The sequence below is a fragment of the Heterocephalus glaber genome, unplaced genomic scaffold (genome assembly GCF_053883595.1).
Source record: "Heterocephalus glaber isolate CG9 unplaced genomic scaffold, H.glaber_assembly_v1.0 deba00001690, whole genome shotgun sequence".
NCBI classification, from domain to species: Eukaryota; Metazoa; Chordata; class Mammalia; order Rodentia; family Bathyergidae; genus Heterocephalus; species Heterocephalus glaber.
This window is the reverse complement of record NW_028258415.1, coordinates 3,555,921-3,577,026: the sequence shown is the minus strand read 5'-3', so window position 1 is coordinate 3,577,026 and position 21,106 is coordinate 3,555,921. Positions and strand designations below refer to the sequence as shown.

The 21,106-nt window shown below is 35.9% G+C and overlaps 1 pseudogene; it reads left to right on the top strand.

The window, feature by feature from the left end:
* Positions 1–5,394: 5,394 nt before the first annotated feature.
* Positions 5,395–7,612, top strand: LOC101705287 (E3 ubiquitin-protein ligase TRIM36 pseudogene; annotated as a pseudogene).
* Positions 7,613–21,106: the final 13,494 nt, after the last annotated feature.

The window sequence follows — 21,106 nt, the reverse complement described above, 5'->3', positions numbered from 1 at the left end:
ATCCTTGGCTCTAATAGTTTTCCTAATAATTTTCTGTCATTTCTCCTTTAATATTTTCTCTAATTCAGTTTTTTTTTGTTTTTCAGATATCTCAAATTAGAGAAAGTGAGTGTGATTGTATAACCAATTGTGGCTTATTTCACTCAACATAATATCTTCCATTGCATTCATTTTTCTTTTAACAACATGATTTCATTCTTCTTTATGGCTGGATAATATTTCATGGATATCTATATATTTATCTATATTTATATTTATATTAGTAGAATAGATAAAGAACATACTTCTTTATCTATTCTTGTGGTAAAGGACATCTGGGTTGTTCCTCTAGCTCACTTTTTGTGAATTCCACCACAATAAACATGGGTATGCACCTCTGTTATCCAAGGAGTCGCTTACTGTAGTTCAATTGTCAATTGAGATAAGTTGGGACATCAGTGGATGGTGAGTGTCATATGCTGTATCCCAAAGCACACAACACTAAAGTGCAGGGTGGAAGTGGGATGTACGCAATTTCTCACTCTTGCAAGGCTTGAATAAAATTCAGCATGGTCAGCAAGACATTTTGTAACATAAAACAGTATGTAAAATTGAAATCTTTTTATTACAAATAACCAAGAAATATATTGAAAGGGTGATCACTATTAGATAGTTAAATTCTTAATTGGAAGATCAAATTGAAGAAATGTAAAATTTAGAGTCAATTTCAGAAAGATGAAATTCATGGCCAAAGAGTCAAAAGAATTGGAGAACAAATAATGACTAATAACATATATAACGTTCTGCAGATTATTTCTCTTCTGTTTAAGGCAAGATCAAAAATGAATACATACACACGTACACATATACACATACACACAATGATATGTTGATAAAAATGTCTAATTCTATTGGTCAATTGAAAATCTTACAAAACTTCCAGTTAGGGAAAAAAATTGTAGAAGTAGAAATAAGACTGGTGTTAATTTTTTTCATCAGCAATACTGGAAGCTAGAAGGCTGTGGAAAGGCATTCGTGTAATAATGGAAAATAAGTGAAACTCAATATCCTTATATCCAACAAGAAAACATGCCATTTATCAATCAAGATGGTAGATACTTGTAAAATTCACAGATCCAGAGATTCTACCACTCATGTCCTATAACTGAAGGCAATATGTTATTAAAAAAAAAGACAAAACAATGCAGTAACATGGATTAGAATGTAGGAGGTAAAGAACAGGAAATACTGTGTTGAGTAATAAACCTTTTGTTGTCGAGCTCCTATCATCTATCTATTTTCTAGTACCTAATTGCTTGTGTTTATATCAAAATTTTTATTAAAGAGTGCTTCATAGAGTAATATCATAAGTTGAAGAGAGTTCTTGAAAAAAATCACAGAAATATTACAAGAAACACCATAATAACAGAAGCTTGGTGAAACCTAAAGAACTATATAGAAAAAGATGAGAAGAGCAATCTTTAAAAGGTCAGTGTAGATGGGATGGGGAGTGAAGAAGTTATATTAGGTTAATAGATTCTTATCTGTTGAAGGAGAGACAAGGAAGAATAGATTTTATAGTGGAACCACCAAATTAAAGAATATAATTAATAGTATTATGTCACCCACCAGATAAAATAAAGAATAGTAAGAGAAAAATGCCATTAAATAAGAGAATTAAAGTATGATTAAAAATCACTCTTGTGTCTGTATTGCTCAATGAAGGATAAAGTGGTCATGAGGTCAGATATTTCTTGATTAGGGAAAATAACATTATATATTGCTTAGTATGGCACTTAAACAAAGTGCAAAATAATACTGAAATAAAGAAATTTGCAGATGCATAATATATACCCACATAAAAATAAATATAAAATGACACTATCAATATCAGTATTAATATTAAATTAATGGTAAAATTATTAAATAAAATGAAAATGAAAGCACCTATTTTTTAAATCTCAAATTATAAAAAATAAAAAGCTCAATTTATAAGTTATTTATTACATTCATAAACTTACATCCCTAAAACTGTCAAATATAAAAATTCAGTTACTAAAAAACTTCAAAACAATAAAAAAAAGAAAAAGGACACTTTAATGCATATTATGTTAACAGACAATGCAAGAGCTCAAAGTGAGTACATATTTAAAATGAAGGCAAGTTATTTTGAAGGCATCTCTAGGTATTTGTGTATTTCTATGGAATATTTCCACACACGATTATTAAATTTTAGCAATTTCTGTGATCAGTGCAATCAAGATAAAAATACATAAAAATACCAAATGTTACCATTTTCAAATTAAGACATACTCATTTGAGTAACTCCATACAGAAGAGGAGTTAAATTATCCTAAAATAAATGAAAACAAAAGCACATTTTCTAACAATAGGATGGATAAATTTTCATAAATTGTTTTATTCACTGAAATTTAATTAGGTGCTGATCCCAATGATGGACCATATATAAATAACACAGTCCTTAAAACTTGGTGTGGAACCACTGAGTTAGCAGATACACAATGTAATATACATATGCATATACAACATAAATATACATATATATTTATTTGTATACAATATATGTATATTAAATGTATATATAATTTTTATTAGTGTATGCTTTCTGTACAAAATATTTACATTCATTTTAGGTAGTACATACATATACTTAATCTATCTCAATTATTTTTATTCCTCTTCCTTTTTTCTCCCATCCCTGTCTCTCCATCATCTCTAGATGCTCTTCTCATTTGCAAATGATCTATCTCCCTGTTTGCTGTTGTGTACCTTTTATTTTCTTTGAAATTATTCATACTTTGGGTTTCCCATAGAAGAGAAGTGATGTGATATTTAAGCTTGAGTACCTTATTTATTCCACTTCACTTCGTGATATCAAGATGCACCAATTTTGCTACAAATTACTCAAATATATCCTTCTTTATAGCAAAGTAATATTCTGATGCATATAAATATCATATTTTATCTATTCATGTGTTGAAAGCTATGTAGGTTGCTTCTAAAATTAAGCTACTATGAGTTTTGCTGCTATAATCATGAGTATGCATGTATTACTGAGATATGATGTATTTAACTCTATTGTATAGATACCCAGATATAGAGTTGCTGGGTCCAACAGAATTTATAATTTTAGTTTTTGAGAACCACCACATGGATTTCCATAGTTGTTATACCAGTTTACCTCCACCCCCCAGCACTGTAGAAGGGAGACTTTCTCCCTTCATTCCTCAGTCCCTCCAGCATTTTTTAAATGATATTCATTCTTTCTGGAATAAGATGGAATCTCAATGTTTTAATTTGCATTTCTCTTATGACCAGAGATGTTGAACGTTTTTCATGTACTCAGTGACCATTTGTTTGTCTTCTGAGAAGCACCTAACCATTTAAGTCACCCACTGTTTGAATGGGGCTTTTATTTAAGAAGGTCTAATTTTTTGAATTCTTTATAAATTCTAGATATTAAGCTTTTGCTGCACAGAAGCTTTTTAATTTGATATAATCCCATTTGTTGATTCTTGATTCTATTTCTTATGCCATTGGAGTTGATGCTATTTTCTTATGTAATAAAAACCACTCTGATTAGCAAAGATGATTAAAGAATAATGAAAAGGAAGGGGAGAGATCACTTTTCCACATTGCATTATATTTACCAGCTGCTATATTCTCTTATGGCTGAATCCCCTCTCTTACTGACTGACCATGAATCTGTCTGTCTGTCTGTCTATCTAGAAATGTGCACACAATAAATGTCTGGAAGCTAATTATCACCACTTTGAGCAACTCTTTGCAGGGGCCAAAGTTAACTTGTATAAATTTTATGATATTGCAATAAAGTGAGTATTAAAATATTTATAAACATTTTTCTTTTTTCTAGATTCCTCAAATACAGTGAATCTATATTTTGTTCTGAAATTTGAATAACAGCATATTATTGTTTTCTTATGGCATAGCAACATGATCTTATCAAAAATTAGAGTTAGAGACTAGCCTGGAGTTTCTGAATACTTATCAATATCATTATCAACATACTATTTGTCATGGAATTCTTATAGTGATTTAAGACTATCTGTGAAAAGCAATTATATATTTTAATTTGAAAAGTATGATCCTGACATTGGAGTGTTCTAGTCTATGCAAACCAGAGGATAGCTCAAAGTTAAGAGGCAAGAAAGTGCACACTCCATTTAGTGTAAAAATGCAAAGTTGCCACATATAGGGATTGCCTCAATAGATGAAGATTTGAAAATAATGAGGTTATTTTTCAAAAGTAACTATTAACCGTATTTTTGAGTTTACAGAGAAATTTCTTTAAATTATTTCATTCAACCTTCAAAATAATTCTTAGAAAATTATGATTAACTTCATATTGTGGATGTTCTTTCATGTTTAAACCATTTGCAAAATCTTCCTCATGTTCTTTCTATACATTCATGTCTTCCCATTTTAAAGTGGAGTGAGAAACCAGTTGCATCTTACTATCATATAAAAACTGTTATGGAAGATGAACTCCAGTGTGATAGCTACCAATTTAATCTAGGGTATCAGGATGAATTTATTCTTTTATAGTAAAATAAATCTCAAGGCATAAGTTTTTATTGCCTAAAATTCTTCTCATTCAAGCCTTAAATGATTCTTCAGATATACCTATGAGAAGAAAAATAAATGAATGCTCATTGGCAAAAAGCCTTTGTCTTACACACTATTTAAGGGCAAAATGTTCAGGTTACATGAACCTTTTCTATTTTATCTTTGAAGACAGAATACATTTAAGTACTTTAAAAAACTTTATTGCCTTGTATTTAAATTTCTTTTAAATGATTAGTTTTTTTGGTTGTTATTTGTATAGCCCTAGTTGGAAGTGTATATAGATTGGAAAAACTATCCTAATCCTCTGTCAAAAAAACCAAAAAATACTTATTATTAGATTTGAAACACTTAAAAGAAAGACTTGAATTTTGTTTCAGAATCAATATTTCTAAGATATATAAATCATATAGATTACAGGTGCCTCCTGCGCTCGTTCGCTTCTCCTCGCATCCCGAGGCACGGCCGGGACCCTGCGGTCCTCTGGCCCGGAGCCCGGACTACCAGAGCACCCAGGCCGGGCCGCCCGCCCACCAGCCGCTATTACCGGGGGCGGGGCCTCCTCCGCCCGCGCCCCTCGCCCTGGCCGCCGCCGCTGCCCGAAGAGGCCGCCAGAGCACCTCGCCTTCCCTGCCACTTTCCCTTGTCAGGTACATCTCTGAGCGGCGCCCGCCAACTCCGAGGACGGAGAAAGCGGGGGAGAAGTGCCAGTTCCACGCGCCATCAGGGAGTCCCAGGCATGTCGGAGCCGGGGTGGGGGGTGGGGGAACATGAGCGAGTTCAGCTACATCATGGAGCTGCTGGCCAAAGGCAAGGTGAATATTAACACTATTAAAAGAGAGCTCATTTGCCCAGCCTGCAAGGAGCTGTTCACCCACCCATTGATTCTCCCTTGCCAGCACAGTATCTGCCATAAATGTGTAAAAGAACTCTTACTGGCTCTTGAGGACTCATTCAATGACGTGGGATCCGACAGCTCCAATCAGAACAGTCCTCGCCTTCGCCTTTCCTCCCCCAGCATGGACAGAATTGACAGAATTAACAGACCAGGCTGGAAGAGAAATTCATTGACTCCTAGGACAACTACTTTTCCTTGCCCTGGCTGTGAACATGATGTGGATCTTGGAGAACGCAGAATCAATGGTTTGTTTTGAAATTTCACTTTGGAAACCATTGTTGAGAGGTACCGCCAGGCAGCTAGGGCAGCCACAGCCATTATGTGTGACCTTTGTAAGCCACCACCTCAAGAATCCACAAAAAGTTGCATGGACTGCAATGCAAGCTACTGAAATGAGTGCTTCAAAATTTATCATCCCTGGGATACTGTGAAAGCTCAGCATGAGTAAGTGGGCCCCACCACTAATTTTAGACCCAAGATTTTAATGTGTCCAGAACATGAAATGGAGAGAATAAATATGTACTGTGAGTTGTGTAGGAGGCCAGTTTGTCACCTCTGTAAATTGGGTGGTAATCATGCCAATCACCGTGTAACCACCATGAGCAGTGCCTACAAAACCTTAAAGGAAAAGCTTTCAAAGGATATTGATTAATTTATTGATAAAGAGAGCCAGGGTGAAAAGTCAAATTTCTGAACTAAACTTGTTAATGAAAGAAACAGAGTGCAATGGAGAGAGGGCTAAAGGAGAAACAATTAAACATTTTGAAAAGCTTTTTGAAATTCTGGAAGAGAGGAAATCATCTGTTCTGAAAGCAATTGATGTCTCTAAGAAACTAGGATTAGACAAATTTCAGACTCAAGTGGATGAGTATCAGGGACTTCTGGAGAACAATGGGCTCGTGGAGTATGCTCAAGAGTTGCTGAAGGAGATGGATCAGTCTTACTTTGTGCAGACAGCAAAGCAGCTCCACCTCAGAGTACAGAAAGGTACAGAATCTTTGAAGAGCTTTAGACCAGCAGCCCAGACTTCTTTTGAAGACTATGTTGCTAATACATGTAAACAAACAGAAGTTCTTGGAGAATTGTCCTTTTTCTCTAGTGGCATAGATGTACCTGAAATCAATGAGGAACAGAGCAAAGTTTATAACAATGCCTTAATAAATGGGTACCATATGGAAAAGGATAAAGCTGATAGCTATGTTCTGGAATATTGGAAGATTAATAGAGATGAAGACATGTCATGGAATGAGATCCAAGTGTGTGGCACAAACAAGGTTGTCTCTGATCTTGAAGATAACGGTCACTATGCCTTCCAAGTGAGAGTGTACACAGGCTCCATCTGTAGTCCCTATAGCAGAGACCTAATTCTTCGTACTCCACCTGCTCCAGTCTTCAGTTTCCTCTTTGGTGAAAAATGTGGCTATAATGAACACCTCTTGCTGAACCTGAAGAAAGACCGAATTGAGAGCAGAGTTGGGTTTAATACTCTTCTGGCTGCAGGGCGTATCCAAGTGGATTATTACACAAGCTTGGACTACATCATCGGAGACATTGGAATTACAAAGGGAAACACTTTTGGGCCTTCCGAGTGGAGCCATATTCATACCTGGTGAAAGTGGGAGTCACTTCCAGCGATAAACTACAACAATGGCTCCGTTCTCCCCGGGATACAGTCAGTCCAAGATATGAGCAAGACAGTGGGCATGACAGTGGAAGCGAAGACACCTGTTTTGATTCTTAACAGCCTTTTACCTTAGTTACTATAGGCATGAAGAAATTTTTTTATACCCAAGTCACCTACTTCTAATGAACCTGAATATGCCAACAAGTATAGGGATTTTCTTTGACTATGATAAAGGCAAAGTGGGTTTCTATGACATGGAGCACATGAAATGCCTTTATGAACACCAGGTAGACTGCGCACACACAATGTATCCAGCATTTGCATTAATGGGCAGTGGAGCAGTTCAACTTGAAGAATCCATCACCGCGAAATACCTGGAATACCAAGAAGACATGTAGTTTCGATATCCCATGTGACTAGCATGGAAAATGTAAACAATACAGAGCCTCAGTGAAAGCCTTTGTAACTCATTACATATCATCCATATCTTCCGTCATGGCACTTGTTTTTAGTGTATGATTCTTCTTTAAACACAGAAAACCTAAACAGCCTTGTCTCCTCCATGCTTTTCTGCCTTTCACAAATGATTTCAGTGAAGACATGTTTTCCTAATTAATACTGAATAGTTACATTTGGAAAAAAAATTCAGATATATTTACTATATCCAAAATTGCATTAAGTGTAAAATAAAGATTTTGATATAGAGTTAAATATATAATACAAATTATCAGTCAATAGATAAACAGCAGGAAACCATGTTGACAGTTTAGAACAATTAACTTTATTTCACATTTTGCAATATTTGCCTTTGAATGCATATTCTCTAGTTTGGCCACAATATATTTATTGAGTATATCTATTAAAGGATTGAGAGGTGATTCAAACTTTTAAATACCCCTGATTACATCCCCATTTTCTTCAACAATTACTGTATATTATTTTCTGTTCTACTGAGATTCTTCTCTTCATTTTGTAGACCAGCTACCTGAGGTTCCCCAAATCTGTAATAACTTTGACAGAATTCTCTTCACTTTTCCTTCCCCTAAACCTTCTTTGAATATACACTTTGATTCTTTGAACTGTAGGTCAGAGTCAAATTTCTCTATTCCTCGTCCATTATAAAACTGCATCTCCTGGTTGTCTGTTGCTTTTTTAATAAGTCACTGATTCTATTTAAATCTGTTGTAAAATTTCTCATAGATATTTTTGGACACTATCAATATTAAAGAGTTTCCACCCAACCTCACATCCACTGCTACTGCCTTGGTAGAATTCCTTATGTTGCTGTATGACAGAGAGTGAAGACAATTCAGTGCACTGACCTTTCTCATTTTATGAAAAATGCCTATTTTTAAACAATCACTGAAAAAATAGTTCTAATTCTCACACAAGTATTCTCTCACCTTGTGATCCTGATTCCATCTTCTCCAACATCTTGTACTTTCATTTCTCATTTCATGCCTTTGTGCTGGCATCACAGAATACTTGGGACTGTGTTAGTCTTAATGAACAGAAATGTATTGGTTTATAGTCCTGGAGGCAAAAAGTCCAAGAGCACGGCGCTTATTTAAGGGAAAAGCTATCTTGTTGAGTGAACCCACAGTGAAATCTGGAAGAGCGAGAAAAATTGGGAGAGAAAAAGAGAGCAAACAGATTTTTGTCAGGACTATATTCCTGCAATAATCAACCCAGTTCAATGATATATGACAATGACATTTGTCCATTAGTTAACTTAGGCCCCATTTTTCAACATGATTGCGTTGAAGATTAATTTCCTGCAACATGTTTGAGGACACATTCAAATCATACAATTTATCCTCTACAACTTATTTTCTTCTTTCTCCTGGTACTCAACATCCCTATTTACATATATTTTCAAAGAGCTGATGAAAGGAAATTTGTCCTCAATCTTCTTAGATTCTGAAAATGCTATGTATATATTGACATGCAAGAGCATTGTGAATTTAGCAATATATAGTTATGCCCCTTTTCTTCCTATTTCACATTATCTAAAAAGGGCCAAAGGGGAAGGGGAAGTGGGAGGGGTAAGGGAAAGGAAGGAAGGGAATGGAATTAATATGAGAAAATGAAAAAATGGAAACAAAGTCTTTGTAAATAGGGAGGGGTGGAGGGGTTGAAGGGAGGGCAGGGGAATGGAGAAAAATAAGAACCAAGAGAGATTATGTAAAGGTGCAAATTCCCAATGATGAATGTCATTATATTGTATACCTAAAACGTACCAATAAAATTAACTTTAAAAAAGACAAATTTCACCTACAGAAATGTATTATAATAAAAAATATTTAGTTATGTATGAAACTGGTAGGAATAGAGACATTTCACAGATCTGAATATTATGGACCTCGTGTACAAAACAAAATTACAATCTTGTATACTTCAAGATCTGTTGTTCCTCATATCTTACAGTCTAGAAATTAATTATGGACTTAATATATTTACATGCTTTAGGGAAAATTGTGGATTTAGACTCTAGATGGCTTGGTGATAATGTTATTTTCTATGTAGTCCTAAAACAAGAGAACTCTCAAATTTTCTTCTTTTTCCAATAGGAAACTTTGGTTTGGATGAGCACTGGGCTTGCTTAATCTGGGCATATCCATAAATGTGGAAGACTGAAAAATCCAAATGTCCAACAAGTGTCTGAAAAAAGATTAGATCATTGGCCATCAGGAAATAAAATCTGTTTTAACACAAAGAGAGAAGTAGTTATACATTGTTGAAATTTCTTTGGTTTAGAAAATTCTACTGCTACAAATGGAGATCTAATTTTCATGATTCAGTGTACAGATGTGTGCTTCTATTCTCAAGTTAAATGAGGCTGAGATTTTGGCCAGAAAGAAATAAAAGCTCAATACATACATGTGGCTATTTCTACATGATTTTCTTAGTACTTTAGAGTATTTAATGTCTTGAGGGCCTCAGGTGTTTACAAGAGTGAGGGTCACAATGGGGTCTTTCTTGATAGGAAAACAGCCAAAAACACAACATATTAATATGCCTGTTAATATGCCTGGTGATATGTAGATAGAAAATACAATTCTTATTCATAATATTCTAAAAAGGATTTCTAAATCATATGCAGAAGAATTCTAAAGAGTATGTTATTACTTTAGGAATGCATTCTTTTACATTTATATGTTAATTGGTACATTTTAGGTATAGAATACATTTACATTTATCATTGGGTGTTTGCACCTGAACTTGATGTATCTTGGTTCTTATTTTTTCCCCCGTTATCCATGTGACCTTCACCCCAACCACCCTTCCCTATTTACATTGATTTGTTTCCTTTTTTTTTTTTCTTTCTCCTAATTTTTCCTTTCCTTTCTTCCCTTTCCCCTTCCCCTTATGCCACGCCTACCCCTTTGGACCTTTTCCTATTTCAAATTATCAATTATTTGTTTTAATAATTTTTATCCTTATTTACACTTTCAGTTTCTCACACTAGAGATACTATTCGGTATTTACATGTGTGTCCTATTTATTTCACTTAAGAGTATAGCCTCAGCATGCATACATTTCGCTATAAATGACTCTAGTTCCTGGTTCTTTATGGCTGAGTAGTACTCCATTTTATTAAAAAAGCACATCTTCTTTATACAGTTTCCAGTTGATAGGCACTTGGGCTGTTTCCAAACCTTAGCTATAAGCAGTCATTGATAGCAGCCATTCTTTGTGGGTTGAGGTGGAATCTCAGTGTTGTTTTCATCTGCATCTCACCAATGACCAGTGATGTTGAACATTTTATCATATATTTCTTTGCTGTATTTACTTCTTTGGGAAATGTCTGTTCATTTTGGATGCCCATTTTTGAGTTGTGTCTTTCAATTTGGGGGGTCTGATTTTTTTCAATTCTTTATATATTCTAGGTAGTAGACCTTTGTCTGAGGTACAGCTGCTAAAAATTTCTTCCCATATTGTAGATTGTCTCTTAGCTCTGTTAGTAGTTTCTTCTGCAGTGCAGAAGCTTTTTAATATGAGATCCCAGTGGTTGATTCTTGTGCTACCTCCCGTGCTAGTGAAGTTTTGTTCATAAAGTCTTTTTCTATGCCAATGTCATTGAGAGTTCTACCTAACTTATCTTCCAGCAAGGTAACTGTTTCTGTCTTGATATTTAACTCCTTAATACACTTTGATCTTAGTTTAGTGCAGGGTGATAGGTATGGGTCTAGTTTTAATCTTTGGCAGATTGACATCTAGTTTTTCCAACACCATTTATTGAACAGGTTATCTTTTTCCAATGAGGGGGACTGGTTCCTTTGTCAAAGATGAGGTGGCTGAGTATGTTTGGAGTTGTTTCTGCATCTTCTAATCTGTTCCACTGATCTTCAGGTCTGTTTCTTTGCCAGTACCATGCTGTTTTTATCACAATAGCTTTCTAGTGTAGTTTCAAGATGGGGATTATGATACCCACAGCCATGTCTCTGTTGCCTAGAACTGCTTTTGGTATTTTAGGTTTCTTGTGCTTCCAAATGAATTTTTGGATTGTTTTCTCTAGTTCTGTGAAGTATATTGGTGGACTTTCAATCACTATTGCATTAAATCTATATAGTAGTTTTGGAAGTATGGCCATTTTCACTATATTGCTTCTTCCTACCCAGGAACAAAGGATATCTTTCCATTTTCTTATAGCCTCTTCAATCTCCTTCTTCAGAGTGCTGTTGTTTTCAGTGTAGAGGTCTTTTGCTTCCTTTGTTAGGTTGATTCCTAGATATTTCATTTTTTTAGATGCTATTGTAAAAGGAATTATTTCCCATATTTCTCTCTCAATAGGTCTGCTATTTGCCTATAAGAAGGCTATTGTTTTTTGAGTGTTGACCTTGTATCCAGCTACTCTACTGAATCTGTCAATTAGGTCTAGAAGACTCTCGACTGAGTTTCTGGGTCTTCCATGTAAAGTATCATATCATTAGCAAATACTGACAGTTTCACTTCTTCCTTTCCTATCTTTATTCCTTTTATTTCTTTCTCTTGTCTAATTGCTATGGCTAATGCTTCCAGAACAATATTGAACAGGAGTGGTGATAGTGGGCATCCTTGTCTTGTTCCTGATTCTAGCATGAAAGTTTTCAGTTTTTGACCATATAGTATGATGTTGGTTGCTGGTTTTTCATAGATAGTCTTAATCAGGTTGAGATAAACACCTTCTATTCCAATTTTCTGTAGTGTTTTTATCATGAATGGGTGCTGGATTTTGTCAAATGCCTTTTCTGCATCTACTGAGATGATCATATGGTTTCTGTCCTTGACTCTGTTAATATAGTGTATTACATTTATTGATTTACATATTTTGAACCATCCTTACATCCCTGGGATAAATCCGACTTGGTCAGGGTGTATGATCTTCTTGATGACCCTCTGTATTCTGTTTGCCAGTATCTTGTTGAGGATTTTTGCATCTATGTTCATTAGGGAGATTGGTCTGTAGTTCTCTTTTTGGGTTGGGTCTTTCCCTGGTTTTGGAATCAAAGTACTACTTGCTTCCCAGAAAAAATTTGGAAGCCTTGCTTCCCTTTCAAATTCCTTGATGAGTTTAAAGAGTAATGGCGATAGGTCCTCTTTAAATGTCTTGTAAAATTCAGCAGTAAACCCATCAGGACCTGGGCTTTTCTTTGTTGGTAAGTTTTTTATTACATTTTCCATTTCACTCATTGTTATTGGGGTGTTTAGAATTTTTGTATCTTCTTCATTTAATTTTGGCAATTTGTATGTATCTAGGAATCTGTCCATTTCTTCTGTGTTTTCCATTTTATTCGAGCACAGGTTCTCAAAGTAGGTATTGATGATCCTCTGAATTTCTGCTCGATCTGTTGTGGCTTCACCTTTTTCATTCTTAATTGCATGGATTTGAGCCTTTTCTTTCCTGTTTTTTGATAAGGTTGGCTAAAGGTTTATTGATTTTATTTATTCTTTCAAAAAAACAGCTCTTTGATTCATTGATTTTTTTTATCGTTCTCTTAGTCTCCATTGCATTGATTTCTGCTTGGATCTTTGTAATTTCCTTTCTTGTATGAGCTTTGGGTTTGTTATGCTCTTCTTTTTCTAGGAGCTTGAGGTTGTGCATTAGGTTATTTAACTCAGTACTCTCTGTTGTCCTAATATGGGGATTCACTGCTATGAATTTCCTGGGTAGAACTGCTTTTATTGTGTCCCACAGATTCCTGTATGTTGTACTGGCATTATCGTTTACTTGTAGAAACTGTCTAGTTTCTTCTTTAATTTCCTCTGTGACCCATTGGTTGTTCACAAGGGTGTTATTCAATTTCCATGTGTTTGTGGGTGTTTTGAGGTTTCTTATGTTATTGATCTCCAATTTTATTGCACTATGGTCTGATAATATGCAGGGGATAACTTCAATTCTTTTACATTTACTTAGATTTGCCCTATGAGCTGTCATGTGATCTATTTTGGAGAATGACCTGTGTGCAGCTGAAAAGAATGTGTATTCTGATTTTGTGGGGTGGAACACTCTATAAACATCTATTAAGGTCATGTGTTCAATTGCTTGGTTCAGTTCTAGAATTTCATTGTCAATTTTTTTCCTAGATGATCTGTCTATCTGTGATAGAGGGGTGTTGAGGTCCCCCACTACAATTATGTTATTGTTTATTTGGTTTTTCATGTCCATTAACATTTGTTTTGTATATTTGGGGGCATTTGTATTTGGTGCATAAATATTTAGGATTATCATCTCTTCCTCTTGGATTGTTCCTTTCACAAGGATGTAGTGACCATCTTTGTCTCTCTTAATTAGTTTTGGTTTGAAATCTACTTTGTCTGCAAATAAGATTGCTACCCCTGCTTTTTTCTGTGTTCCTGTCATGTGGAGAACTGTTTTCCATCCTTTTGCTTTCAGTCTATGAATTTCCTTTTGAGTTAGGTGTGTTTCTTGTATACGGCATATTGCTGGGTTTTGCTTCTTAATCCATTCTGTCAGTCTGTTTCTTTTGATTGGTGAATTGAGGCCATTAATATTGATAGTTATAATTGAGAGATTTTGACTCATTCTTGCCATGATGTTTCATTGTTGTTGGCTCTTTTATTTCTTATTTTTCCCCCTTTTGCTTTAGAGCCTTACCTGGCATGGTTTCTTCTCTCTGTTGGCCCTCATGGAGTTGTGACCTTCATTGTCTTTCTCTAGGATATTGCATAAAATTGTTTGGAGTGCTGGTTTGGTGTTCATGAAATTTCTCGGGTATTCTTTGTCATGAAAGTATCTAATTTCCCCATCAATTTTGAAAGATAATTTTGCCAGATACAACAGTCTAGGTTGGAAGTTATTTTCTTTTAGGGTTTGAAATACTTCACTCCAGGCTCTCCTTGATTTGAGGGTTTGTGTTGAGAAGTCTGCCATGATTCTGATGGACTTTCCTTTGTAGGTGATTTACTTTTCTCTAACTACCTGTAGAATTTTGTTCTTCTGTTGGGTTTCTGGGATCTTGACTATTATGTGTCTAGGTGTAGTTTTTTTTGATGGTGGCTGAGTGGAGTTCTATATGCCTCACTTATCTGCGTGTCCAATTCTCCACCTCTGTCAGGGAAGTTTTCTACTATTACTTCTGTGAACAGTTTTTATATGTCAATTGTACTTTCTCCTGTTTTTTCATGGACTCCTATGAGTCTTATGTTATTCTTCTTTGCATCACCTAGCAGCTGTTGGATTGATTTCTCATGGTCCCTTTCTCTCTTTAAGAAATCTCTGTTTTCATGGTCCTTAACCACAATACTGTCTTCTATATCTGATATTCTGTCTTCAGATTCTCTTAGTCTGCTCTGAATGCTTTCAATGGAGTTTTTAATCTCCTGAATATCTGTTTGAATCTGTTTCAAGAATTCCATTTCTTTCTTTTGCTGGGCATTCCTGGCTTCCAGCATGTTTCTGATCTCATCTATTTTCTTATCTGTTTCTGCTCTAGAGCCTCTAATCATGTCTTTCAATCTACTCACCATCTCTATATTTATCTGAGAGATTATTTCTGCTTTGAATTTTTCTAGAGCCTCATGCATCTGCTTTGTTACTTCCTGTTCTATCAGTTCAGGGTGTCCATGTGGTTGATTGTCAAACTTTTCCACCTCATTTCCCCCAGAATTTCCTTTTTCTGGTATGGAAGCCTACATTTGTACCTTGCTTAAATATCTTCTCATTTTTTATTTTTGGTACTGTCCTTGGTTTAATTCCTGGGTTGATATTTCAAAATTGCTTAATGCAGGTATCTTTGTTGCTTGTGTTTAAAACCCTTGTGGAATGATTGTTTTTTAGAGGTGTCTTCCAGATATGGCTTGTATTTCAGTTTTGAGGCTCTAATGACTCTGAGGTTATTTTATTTTCCTTATACAAGGAAGGAAAACTGATTAGATCAAGCACAACATGTTAGGGCAAATGTTACAATCAGCAATACTATAGCATCAAGCACAGCTGAGAAAATGACAATTTGAGGTAGTTATTCATCTATCACATTTAACTATGTGAAGCATAATCCCCTGTGCCTCTGTAATGTGAGACCAGGTAGCAGAAGAGCTGGAAGGTGGGGTGGGGGGTGAGGGGTGGTGGTGGTGAGTGGAACGGGGCCTTTCAGGTGCCCCACATGCCTAAGCGGAGTGCAGGATGGGTTCGGGGCTCCAAGCAGCTCCTGGGACCTCACTGTGGTATGGCCAGGAACTGGGACGAAGCAGAGGAGCTTCATGCTGCTTGGCTGACCCACACAGAGGAGCATCGGATGGAGGCGGGGCTCCAAGCTGCTCAGGGGACCTCACCATGGCGTGGCCAGGAACTGGGACACAGCTGAGGAGCTTCACGCTGCTTGGCTGACCTGTGGATTAGGAATGCGTTATTATAAAATGTCAGATTAAAATATATGTAAATAGGTTTCAAAAATGTTTTTTGATTTTTATCAATAAGAATTTATTAATGATAGAAAATAGGAATTTAGAAGCATCAATATGAAGCCAAACTTAACAAGACTCTGACTCAAGATACTCAAACTTGGTACTATTAATATTTTTTCTTTTTTCTTTTTATTGACATTTTAGGTATACAATATAATGATATTCATCATTGGAAATTTGCACCTTTACATAATCTCTCTTGGTTCTTATTGTTCACCCTTCCCCTCCCTTCCATTCAAACCCTCCTTCCCCACCCCATTTACAAAGAATTTGTTTGCATTTTTTCATTTTTGCATATTAATTCCATTCCCTTCTTTCCTGTCCCCTACCCCTCTCACTTCCCACTACCCTTTGCCCCTTTCTTCCTATTTCATATTACATATAATACATTTTAGTCGTTTTTTACACTTTCAGTTTCTTACACTAGAGAAACTATTCAGTATTTATAAATATGTGTCCTGTTTATTTCACTTAAGAGTGTCACCTCAATGTGCATCCATTTAGCTATAAATGTCTCTAATTTCTCATTTTTTATGCCTGAGTAGTACTCCATTTTATTTAAAAACTCACATTTTCTTTATCCAGCCTCTGGTTGATGGACATTTGGGCTGTTTCCAAGTTTTAGCTATCACACACTGTGCTGCTATGAACATGGGCACACATATATCACTGTGGTATGATTCTTTTAAATCTTTGGGGAAGATACTGAGCAGGGAAATAGCTGGGTTATATGGGACTTCCAGTCCTAGTTCTTTGAGATATCTCTATACTTATTTCCACAGTGGTTCAACCAGTCTACACTCCCGCCAGCAGTGGAGCAGTGTTCCTCTCTCCCCACAGCCCTGCCAGCATTTGTTATTGTTTGATTTCATGACAGCAGCCATTCTTTCTGGAGTGAGGTGAAATCTCAGCATTGTTTTCATTTGCATCTCCACAATGACCAGTGATGTTGATCGTTTTTTCATATGTTTATTTGCCATTTCTACTTCTTTGTCTGAGAAATGTTTGTTCATTTCAGATGCCCATTTTCAGATTGGTTCTTTAAATTTGGAAAGTCTGATTTTTAAAGTTTTTTATAGATTCAAGATAGTAGACCTTTGTCTAAGGAACAGCAGGTGAAGATTTTTTCCCACATTGTGGGTTGTCACTTCACACTGTTGATGGTTTCTCTTTCTGTGCAGAAGCTTTTTAATAAGAAGAGATCCCACTTGTTGAATGTTTGTTCTAGTTCATGGGCAACTGAGGTTTTCTGCATAAAATCTTTTCCTACACAAATATCTTCAAGAGTTCTACCAAACCTCTCTTCTAGCTGATTCAGAAATTCTATTTTAATATATAGATCTTTAATCCATTTCAATTTTACTTTAGTGCATGGTGAGAGATATAGGTGTAGTTTTAATCTTTGGAAAATTGAAACCCAATTTCCCCAGAACCATTTTATTTATTTATTTATTATTATTATTATTATTATTTTTATTATTTTTATTTTTTTTGGTACCAGGGATTGAACTCAGGTCCTTGTGCTTGTGCAGCAGGCAGCCCAGCACCATTTATTAAAGAGGATATCTTTCCTCCAGTAAGGGTGCTTGGGTTCTTTATCGAAGATGAGATAGCTGAATATGTCTGGAGTTATTTCTGCATCTTCTAACCTTTTCCAGTGGTCCTCAGATCTGTTTCTTTGCCAATACCATGCTGTTTTATCACAGTAGCATTGCAGTATTAATTTCAAGTTGGGGATTGTGATACCCCCTGCCATGTCTCTGTTGCCTAGAATTGCTTTTACTATTCTGGGTCTCTTCCTGTTCCAAATGAATTTTTGGATTGTTTTCTCATGGTCCGGGATGTATGCTGCTAGGATTTCAATTGGGATTGCATTGAATCTATATAGCAGTTTTGGAAATATGGCCCTTTTCACTCTATTGATCCTTCCTACCCAGGAGCAGGGGATGTCTTTCCATGTTCTGATATCCTCTTCAATGTCTCTTTTCAGAGTGCTATAGTTTTCAGAGAAGAGGTCTTTGATTTCCTTCATTAGGTTGATTCCAAGGTATTTCAGATTTTGGATGCTATTATGAATGGAATAGTTTGCCCTATTTCTGTCTCAGTGAGTCTTTTGTTCATGTAGAGGAAAGCCATTATTTTTTGTGTGTTGACCTTGTATCCAGCTACTCTACTGAATTTGGTTATTAAGTATAGCAGACTTTTGGTGGAGTTCTTGGGGTCTTCTCTATAAAGTATCATGTCATCTGCAAATAAGGACAATTTGATTTCTTCATTTCCTATCTTTATTCCTTTTATTTCTTGCTCTTGTCTAATTTCTGTGACCAATGTTTCCAAAACCATATTGAGCAAGAGTGGTGATAGTGGACATCCTTGTCTTGCTCCTGATTTTCATGTGAAGAATTTCAGTTTTTGACTATTTAGTATGATATTGGCTGTTGGTTTTTCATAGTTGGCCTTTATCAGATTGAGGATGAGACAATCTATTCCAATTTTTTGCAGGGTTTTAATCATAAATGGATGTTGGATTTTGTCAAATGCTTTTTCTGTATCTATTGATATGGTCATATGGTTTCTATCCTTGGCTCTATTGATATAGTGTATTACATTGATTGATTTGCATAGGTTGATCCATCCCTGCATCCCTGGGATGAAACCCACTTAGTCAGGGTGTATGATCTTCTTGACGATCTTCTGCATTCTGTTTGCCAGTATCTTATTAAGGATTTTTGCATCTATGTTCATTAATTAGATTGCCCTAGAATTCTCTTTTTTGGTTGGGTCTTTCTCTGCCTTGGGGATCCAGGTGATGCTTGCTTCCAAAAATGAATTCTGGGATATTGCTTCCCTTTCAATTTCATTGAAGAGTTTAAACAGTAGTGGCAGTGGTTCCTCTCTAAATGTCTTGTAGAATTCAGGAGTAAAGCCTTCAGGACCTGGGCTTTTCTTAGTTGGTAAGTTTTAATTACATTTTCAGTTTCATTGAATGATATTTAGTTGTTTAGAATTCTTAGCTGTTCTTCATTCAACTTTGGTAATTCACACATATCTAGGAATCTGTCCATTTTTTCTGTGTTTTGCATCTTATTGGCATATAGTTTTCAAGTAAGTATTGATGATCCTCTTGATTTCTGCTTTGTCTGTTTTTAATTTCACCCTTTTCATTCCTAATTGCACGGATTTGGGCCTTTTCTGTCCTTTTTCTGATAAGGTTGGTTAAAGGTTTGTTAATTTTGTTTATTCTTTCAAAGAACCAACTATTAGATTCATTGAATTTTTGTATTGTTCTCTCAGTCTCCATTGCATTGATTTCTGCTCTGATCTTTATAGTTTCCTCTTTGTATGAGCTTTGGGTTTGTTCTGCTCTTCTTTTTCTAGGAGCTTGAGGTTCAGCATGAGGTTGTTTAATTGGGCTCATTCTGTTTTTCTAATATGGCCATTCACTGCTATGAATTTTGCACATAGAACTGCTCATTGTGTCCCATCGATTCCAAAATGTGGTGTTGTCTTTTTCATTTAATTGAAGGAACTGTCTGATTTCTTCTTTAATTTCCTCTATGACCTATTGGTTATTCAGAAATGTGTTGTTCAATTTCTAAGTGTTTGTGAAATTTTTGCAGTTTCTTTTGCTATGGATCTCCAATTTCATCACAGTATAGTCTGATAATATATGGGGGATAACTTCCATTGCTTTGCACTTTCTTAAACATGTTCTATGAGTGAGTATGTGGTCAATTTTGGAGAATGACCATGTGCTGCTGAAAAGAATGTGTATTCTGATTTTGTGCAGTGGAACACTCTATAATCATCTGTGAAGTTTCTTTGTTCAAGTGTTTTATTGAGTTCTAGTAGTTCCTTACATTTTTTATTTAATTGATCTATTTGTGACAGTGTGGTATTGAGGTCCCCCACAACTATTGTATTAGTGCATATGTGACTTTTCATGTCTGTTAGTATTTGTTTCATATAGTTGGGTGCACTAGTGTTTGGAGCATATGTATTTATGATTCCCATCTCTTTCTGTTGGATTTCTCCCTTTACAATGATCTAGTGTGCTTCTTTGTCTCTCTTGATCAGTGTTGGTTTGAAATCCACTTGATCTGCAAAGAGGATAGCTACTCCTGCTTTTTGGGGGGATCTCATCACATGGAGTATTGTTTTCCACCCTTTAACTTTCAATCTATGAGTTCCTTTTTGAATTAAGTGTGTTTCTTGTATGCAACATATTGTTGGATCTTCCTTCTTGACTCCTTCTGCTGTCGCAGTCTGGCTGCAACCTGTCGAACAAGACCTGAGTGGGGACGTGAGGATTGAGAAAGAAGAAACAGAGAGATGGGAGGGCTCACAAAGACTGAGCAAGCAAGTTTATTTTCACCTCTCTTTTATACATTCAGTGAGTAAGGTCATTAACCATGACCTTTATCCAAAAACACCTGCTTCCTCCTTTGCTAGGTTTCTAGATACTCCTTGCCCTCAAGGGCTACTTTGTTTCATGGGGTTACAGAAGGTTCATCTTGTTGCCAGGGCAATCTCTAAAGGTAAACATCAGAATTAGCGAAGACATGGTTCCCCATAACATAGTCTCCTGGATATTTATAACAGAGGGTAAAATTAAAATGAAGCTTTTTGGCTGACACCGCTCCCCACATCTCCCTCTATTTTATATAATATGATCAAGGACCCTTGATCATGCAGATAGACTGTGCCTGTCTTAGGCGAGGAATATAAAGAAATCCCTTACCCGTCATGGAGTCAAGAGCATCATTGTACTCTTGTTCTGTCTTAGGTTGGTGATGTCCCATACTCCTCTTACCCGTCATTGACTACCAGCCTCTGCAGGGGATTACATCATGGGCCTAGGCGGTGCAACACATAATTATAGACCATGGATGTTTCTAGCCAACTTCATTAAGGAATGCATGAACACCCGCAATAGCACTTCTGGATGACACATTCTGAAGACTAATATTTTCTACAAGCAACACATAAGAGGGCACAACACATGCAATGACATTTCTTTTTGGATGATAAGAATTTTCAGGTTAGACCTTAGCCTCATCTAAGGCTGCAGCCAATTTCCAAATATATATTTG